This window comes from Humulus lupulus, chromosome 6 (genome assembly GCF_963169125.1).
Source record: "Humulus lupulus chromosome 6, drHumLupu1.1, whole genome shotgun sequence".
Taxonomy (NCBI): domain Eukaryota; kingdom Viridiplantae; phylum Streptophyta; class Magnoliopsida; order Rosales; family Cannabaceae; genus Humulus; species Humulus lupulus.
Window position 1 is genome coordinate 23,373,729 of NC_084798.1, and position 8,829 is coordinate 23,382,557.

Sequence of the window (8,829 nt, forward strand, 5' to 3'; positions counted from 1 at the left end):
AAATAAAAAAATTACAACTATTAATATTTATTGTTCTCTACCAAACATGAAAATATAAAAGTAATTTAGTAAAATAAATGTCTCATAAATTAAATTTTAAATAAAGAGAAAAAAAGTTCTACAAATGAGTACTGCCCGCCTCATCATTCCCGCCCCCGTCAGCATCATCGTCCTCGTCCGAATCCTGGTCTGGTAAGTCAACAGTAAAACCAGGAGCCAATTCACCAACCTGCTTCAACAAAGCACTGAGCAGGAGATCTTGACGCCGTTGACGACTCTCAAGTTTAGTTGTATGCTTCTTTAGGTTATGATTTTCTAGCATAATGTCCTGATTTTGTTGCAAAATGGTGTCCACTTCAGGTGGCAATTGCCCGGATATTTGAGAAGTTGACGAAGATGCTGCCCTCTTTGCGCCAATTGCCTTCAACCTAGGTAACCCCCCCAAACCCTTTCTTATAACGCGAGCGGGGTCCAAGGACATCCCTGACAATATCCATATCAGGCGGGAAATGACCATCGACATTATTGCCGACACAAGAAGCAGCAGATGATGCAGGGGCCGTACTTTGCGATGCTCAATGCTCGGTCATCTCATTCTGCACAATAAAAAGCACGTATTTCGAATTCCAATATAACATTATTTGAAAACCTAACTTATAAATTTTTAATATAACAACATATAAAATATAACTTTATTATCTGTCTGCCAACATCCTATCATTAATGACTGCAGACCAGTGATTGAAAAAGAATGTAATTAATTTTGTTCCCGTATCAGGGAACAAGTGGGCTAAAGTAAATTTGGTCATGAAAATCCATATTTGAATGACAGTCATGAAGATATTGTTGATATATACAGTAAGTGCAGTTAATTCCATTAATGGGAAATTTACGTCTCCAAACATATATATCAACTACATTTGCATGTGTCTCATTCAGATATGAATTTTCATGACCAAATTTACTTTAGCCCGCAAGCTCCCTGATACGGGGACAACATTGTCTTAAAATGAGGGAAGTGATAGTCAAAGTATTTCATGACTGTTTGTCTCCCTAATTATCACTAACTGATAATAATATCCTATCTCTGGCAAATGACACGTGGCACCACATGATTGGTACACATTATTATTATTTTAAATAATTTTTCATAAAAAAAAATCATTTTATATTTTTCATTTTAAAAAAAAAATCCAATTTATTGTTTTTCAATTTAAAAGTAACAAAAAATAAAATTTTCTCATTTTTTCAAAAAAAAATATCAAATTTGTTGCTTTTAATCAATTATTTAAGATTAAGTAAAAAAAAATATTTAATCTTAAATTATTGCTTGGATTTTAAACAAAATTACTTAATCTTTAATTGAAAAAAAGTAGACAAAATGATAAATAGGAAGATTTTAATAATAATAATAATAAATTAAAAAATTTGAGGATATTAACAATAAAAAATTAAATTTAAAAAAAATGTATTTTTCATACTTAATCTTAAATTGAAAAAAAGTTTGATTTTTTATTAAAAAAATGTAAATTTTATTTTTTGTTAAATTGAAAAATAAATTGAAAATTATTTTAAGAATAATAACAATGTGGACAAATCATGTAGTGTCACGTGTCCTTTGACTAGTCAACTTTAACATTTACTTATTTATTACTTTTATTTTAAAATTAATTTAATTATACATTAATTTCATTTTGTAATTTTTTATTAAATTCTTCAATTTGTATTGGATTATTTACTTAATCAATAACAATTTTATTATATTTATATTTTACTTAATTATATTTTATTAAATTATTTATATTTTTAACTTTTTTCAATTACAAAACATCTAATATTAATGTTAAAACCAATTATTATGATTAGTAATTTTATTTTATTTAAATTATAGTTAAAAATTATTTTTTTGAAGAATTTTTAATTATACTTAAATTTTTATTTAATTAATTATTAAACTTTTATTAATTTTACTAACTCTAACAAAATTTGGGCAGCATAACGACAATATTTCAAACTATCCTAAAAATTGAAAAACCTACAAATTAAACACATATATACCCAGAATATTCTCAGATCATACAAAACATATATATGCATTAACAAATACATCAATTTACATATATACAAATATTTAACCACAAAAAAACATATACCAAAACTAATTTTTTTATTAATACAAAAAAAATTATTAAATACATATTTACAAAAATATCACATTTAATATAAAACAATTTAAAAATATGAACATACATTATTAATCTGGTTTTTTTAAGTTCATACTTTAACTAAAATACATATATCGCAAAATACAATATAATAAATATTAACAAGCAAAATTAAACAAATACATATAACACATTAAAATAAAATAAAAATCATATTCAAATCTGTTTTTTAAATTTTACAAAAAAAATTAATAAATACAAAAAACATATATTATAAAAGTAACTTAAATATAGTTGTTATTAAGATAAACAAATACATATAAAGCATTAAAATAAAAATTAATGTTAACGACTATATTTTTTGTAATTAATGTTAATTTTCCTAAGACTAACAAAATTTGGACAGCATAACAACTATATTTTAAACTATCCCAAAATTTTATAAAACCTGCAAACTACACACAAAAATATACATAATATTACTAGATCAATATACAGAATATTCCCAGAGCATGCACAACATAAACGTATATTTACTTAAAATTTCTAAAATATGATTTTTAATTGCTAAAATTTAATCTTATTATAATACCAAATCTAATCTCATAATCTTAAGATTAATCGAATACTAATTAAATTAATTTCTAATTATGAGATTATATTAGATCATCTAATGTAATTATTTTTACTATACTATCATGCACAACATAAAATTTGATTTTTTTTCTTGTACCTCTTTTTTTAAAATTTAAAACAGAAAATAAAAATAAAAAAAAACAAAAAACAAAAATTAAATCATATATAAACAGAAATAAATAAATAAAAAATACAAAATAGAAAATAGAAAAAAAAAACATAAATATAAATATAACCATATACATTTTTCGGTTTAAATATATATATATATTAGTTTATATATAATATATATTAATTTAAATATATAATATATATCAAATTATATATAATATAATATATATATATCAGTTTATATATAATAATATAATATAATATATATCGGTATATAATATATATAAGTTTATATATCAGAATATTATAATATATAATATAACATATATATATAATATAACTTATATAAATATATATATATATCGGTATACCCTCGGTTCGGTCGGCGTGGTGGTCCGGTGGTGGCGCGGTGGTTCGGTCGGCTAGGTGTGGCGGAGTGGTGGCGTGGTGGTGGTCCGGTCGGCGTACTAAAACAGAGAAACAAAAAATGAAATTAGTAGAAAATTTAGGGGCAAAACAAACAAAAAAATAAAACAACTTACACTTGAGAGAGATGGAGCCGTTGAAGAAGATAGTGTCTGAAAAAAAAATGAGAGAAAGAGGGTCAGAGAAATTAACAGAGGAGAGAGAGAGAGAGATTTTTTTCTGAAAAAGTTTGAGACTGAAATGGGGAAGAAAAAGGCTTGTGGCTGTGATAAATCGTTATGACTTTTGCCGGCGCGTTTCATTGCACCGGCAAAAGTCAAAAAATGCGCCGATAAAGGTACTTAGTAAACCCTACCACAAAACGGCGTCGTTTTACTAATGCCCTCTTTTGCCGGCGCATTTTTTGACTTTTGCCGGCGCAACTAAACGCGCCGGCAAAAGTATGCCCACCTACTTCTTCTAAACGTGCAAAATTCAAAAAATACGTTGACTTTTGCCGACGCGTTAGGTGAAATACGCCGGCAAAAGTTTGTGGGTTTTTATATATAAAAATCTGATTGGACTTTTCCCGGCGCAATTCGGGGTTGCGCCGGCAAAGGTACTCCATTTTTTAAAAAGCAATCACTTTTGCCAGCGCAACCCCAAATTGCGCCGGTAAAAGTCACCTTTGCCGGCGCAATTCGCCAATTGCGTCGGTGAAAGTTGCTTTTACTGACGCAATTCGGAATTGCGCCGGCAAAAAGCTTATTTCTTGTAGTGATTTGTCAAATACATCTAGCTTGTCCACTAGTCATAGCCATTTAAGATCTATTATCGAACCAGGACTTGCATTATTAAAAATGCGCTGAGGAAATTATATAAAGCACAACTTCACTCTGTCCTTAGTCCTACATTCTTTCGGTATGATATCCAGAGAACTAGCTACGTCCTCTATTTTAATAGACATCTTGTCCTTGAAGTACTTTTTCTTTAAACTGTTCTCAGAAGAAACAACCTTCATTTCTTCAGGTATTGGTCCACCACTAGTGTACAATCCAGATACTATTGCAAACTCTTTGAGAGAAAACCTCATAGATTTGTCATTAATCAAAAATCATAACTCATGCCTCTTTTGGCAATCTATCATCCTCAAAACTATCTAGTTTGCTAAGGTGTCAAGGAAAGAGCCTTGAATGTCGAGTCCAAGAAACGGACCAACTGGGTGTAATGTTTAAAAACGACCTTGTCAAACTTTGAAAGCCAATCTTTTATTTGGCCTATCACACTCAGCGGAGATTTGATGGTAACTTTAGATTTTGCAACTGTATTAGTAGTAATGACACAGGGTATACAAGGAAGCTCTGTCGCTAATACAGTTCTAAGCATCTACGATAATAATTTGCCAAATGAATAAAAATATATAAATTAGTATAAATAATAAGAATATAAATGTAAAAACTATAACATGAATTGCAAATTTAACTAAACGACCCAAATTTATTAACTAAGCGACTTTATACGACCAAAAATTTAACTAAAAGACCTTGTGCGACCCACATGGTCGCACAATATATTTTCACATCTTGTGCAACTGGTTGCACACGGTCACACAATATATTTCATATATTTTGCAAATCATGTGCGACCATGTGGGTCGCATACGATCGCACACAGCCGCATTGTATAGTCTATATTTTCATATCTTGTTCAAATCATGTGTGATCATAAAGGTCGCATAGGGTCGCACATGGCCGCATAATATACTCTATATTTTCATATCTTCTACAAATGGTTACTATGAATCAACTTCATTTTTTTTTTAATTTTCAAGTATTGAATAATGAAAATTTCAAAATGAAAAGTGTAAAATTGATTGTTGTGTTTTATCTATTTTTTCTTTCATTTCTATATGATAAAGATAACATTCAAACACTAATTTTCATGTAGAAAAAAAATAAAAATCGTAATACTTACTTGTTCACGTTCGTTTGATGGTGTGGGAACTGTAGTTAATACATCATTGGTTGATTCCATTACAATTATGGGAGAATAATTATTGCAAATAAGAGAATGAAGAACAAAATCCCCAAAATATTAATGGAGAATGAAGAAGAATAAAAATAAGAGAAAAATCTTTTTCGTCTTACAACCAAGAGGGGAATGGAAGGGATTGGTCATGGATGAAGAAGACAAGAAGAATCAGAAGAGAAAAGTATTGAGTGTGGTTGGACTTTTTGGTTAGGAAATGGAGTGGCTGGTCTTTTTGGTCTTAGCAGAGGAAGAAAGAAAAGGGAGAGGAGAAGAGAAAATGTGGAGTATCGTGACTTTTAGGGTTTGTTAATGTGATTTTTTAAATTTATTGAGTGCCACTTCATTAATTTTTAATAAATAAAATAAAATAAAGGAAATGTTATTTTGCAAATTTCAATTTGTTAGATGGTAATTTTGACAAATTCCTCTAAAAAATATACCAAAATTAAAAATAAAATCTAAAAGAGACATTCAAGTGAAAAAATATGAACCTCTAAAGTTTTCGTCAAATTTCAGTGCAGAGCATGAAATTGCATCGAAAACGCATCATTTTGGCCAAAAATCAAGTCTTTATGATTACATCGCAAAAGCATCGAAACACTAATGATTTTGCATCGAAAAAGCTTTTTTTTTTTTTTTGCAAAAGCATAAAAGGAAATGTTATTTTGCAAATTTCAATTTGTTAGATCGTCATTTTGACAAATTCTTCTAAAAAATATACCAAAATTAAAAAAAAAAAAATCTAAAAGAGACATTCAAGTGAAAAAATATGAACCTCCAAAGTTTTCGTCAAATTTCAGTGCAGAGCATTGAAATTGCATCGAAAACGCATCATTTTGGCCAAAAATCAAGTCTTCATGATTGCATCGCAAAAGCATCGAAACACCAACGATTTTGCATCGAAAAAGCTTTTTTTTTTTTGCCAAAAAACAAGTTTTCATGATTGCATCGCAAAAACATCAAAACACTATCTATTTTCCATCGAAAACACCATCAATTTTGCATCGAAACACCATTGATTTTGCATCGAAATTGCATCGAAAAAGCATCGTTTAAGCAAAAAATCAAATTTTCATGATTGCATCGCAAAAACATCAAAACATTGTCGATTTTGCATCAATTGTGTTTTGATGCTCTTGCGATGCAATTATGAAAACTTGATTTTTTTTTGCCAAAACAATGTTTTTTTTTATGCACAATTGATGAGTCTAGTTTTTATTATGTTTTGGTGATGTTTTTAGTAGTCTTTTATTTTGTTTTTCCTTGTTTTAGCGCGGGTTTATGCTTTGTTTGGTTGTTTTTGTGAATATCAGGAAGAATTGAGCATGTGGAAGAAAATGCCAAAGAAAGGGAAGAAATAACCGAGTTTTCCATCATATTTTGATCAAGAATGGTTCTCAACACAATTTGGAAGTGTTGGTGAAATTTTGGGAAGAAAACTTGAAGAAATGAGATTTCCCTTAAGAGCCACGGCATGAGCAAAAGGGAGCCGCGGCTAGGTGGGAAACAGAAGCATTGTTTTTCAGGAAGTCTTCGGGCCGCGACATGGCTAGATAGAGCCGCGGCATAGATGGGTACTCTGCCCAGAATTCGTCGATGCGGGCCGCGGCATGGCTTCAGAGAGCCGCGGCATGAAAAGGACCTCCTGCCCAGAATTTGTGATATGGGCCGCGGCATAGTGCATGTAGAGCCGCGGCCCGCTTCTTTAATTTTTGAAATCTTAGGTTTTAAGATTGCGAAAAGGAGAGGAATACAGGGGTACGGATGAAGGAGGAGTTCTGGTTTTGGGAGGCTGAAGCTTAGAGTATTTTTTTATATGTTTTTCTTCCTGATGTTATCTTTAATTTCTGTTGTGATTAGCACTATGACTATGAACTAATTTTCTGTTTAGGATGTTCAATTGAATCACTTGAATTTCTGTTATGACCTAATGCAATTTTAATTTCCTCTTCTTCAATCTTCTTCAATTCCATATAATCTGTTCTTATAGAGTGATTATTGATTGGCCATCTTTAGTCACATTCATATGTTTTTAAGTCAAAATCTGAGAAGTGAGATTTAATTATGCTTTGGTTATATTGGACATAATTTTGATTTAGAACGAAAGTATCTGAATTAATTGTGTAACTGTTATTAAGTTGTGGAATTTAATGCTACCTTTGTGGTTCAATTTACCATAGAAATATAGGAAATTGTCACCTAGGTTGAGTTTATAATTCATAGTATGATTATAGGCTGTTGTTTCAACTTGTTAATTGAATTAGGTAAAAAAATAAGAAGAATTCATACTTTGCATTAGGGAATAATAGGAAGGATAGTTGATGAGATTGAATATCCTAATTGTTTCTCAGTGATTAAATTAAAAGTTTTTACTATTAGTTATTATTCTATTTAATTGTCGATTATTATTTCTGCACTTTATTGGTTCTTTTGCTGTATTTTACAAAAATCAAGAAATTTCAATTCATCAAATAGAACAAGAAATTAATTGACTGGTAATTGGTAAATCAGTCATTGAGGACGATACTTGGTTTTACCAGTTTATTACGAATTTGCGACTGTGTGCACTTGCATAGCAAAATTATCGCAACAACAATCAATGGTGTTTCAATGATCTTGCGATGCAATCATAAAACTTAATTTTTGGCCAAAACGATGTTTTTTCGATGCAATTTCGATGTAAAATCGATGGTGTTTTCAATGCAAAATTGATGGTGTTTCGATGCTCTTGCGATGTAATCATGAAAACTGATTTTTCGGCCAAAACGATGCTTTCTCGATGCCAAATCGATGTACTTTCGATGCAAAATCAATGTAATTTTGATGCAAAATCGATGAAATCATGAAACTTGATTTTCGGCCAAAATAATGATTTTTTGATACAAAATCGATGAAATCATGAAACTTGATTTTTGGGCAAAATGATGTTTTTTCGATACAATTTCGATGCTCTTGCGATGCAATCATGAAACTTGATTTTTGGACAAAATAATACTTTTTCGATACAATTTCGATGCAAAATCGATGGTGTTTCGATGCTTTTGTGATGCAATTATGAAAACTTATTTTTTTCACCAAAACGATGATTTTTTTATGCAAAATCGATGTTTTTGCGATGCAATCATGAAAACTTGATTTTTGGCCAAAACGATGTTTTTTCGATGCTCTGCACTGAAATTTAACGAAAACTTTGGATGTCCATATTTTTTTTACTCAAATATCCGTTTCAGATGATTTTTTTTTTTAATTTTTGGTATTTTTTCGAGATTTACAATATTAGAATGAGAGAGGGAGTGGGAGAGTGAGAGAAGTTAGAGAGAGAGTTCAGACAAAGAGAGAAATATGTATTTGAATGTTAGGGATATTTTTGTCCAAAAAAATTAAAATTATCACATATTTAAGATAGAAACTTTTATTGGCATATTAAAAATTTTTACCAAATTATCGTCCATATAACATGAAATTTCTCTTATAACACAGT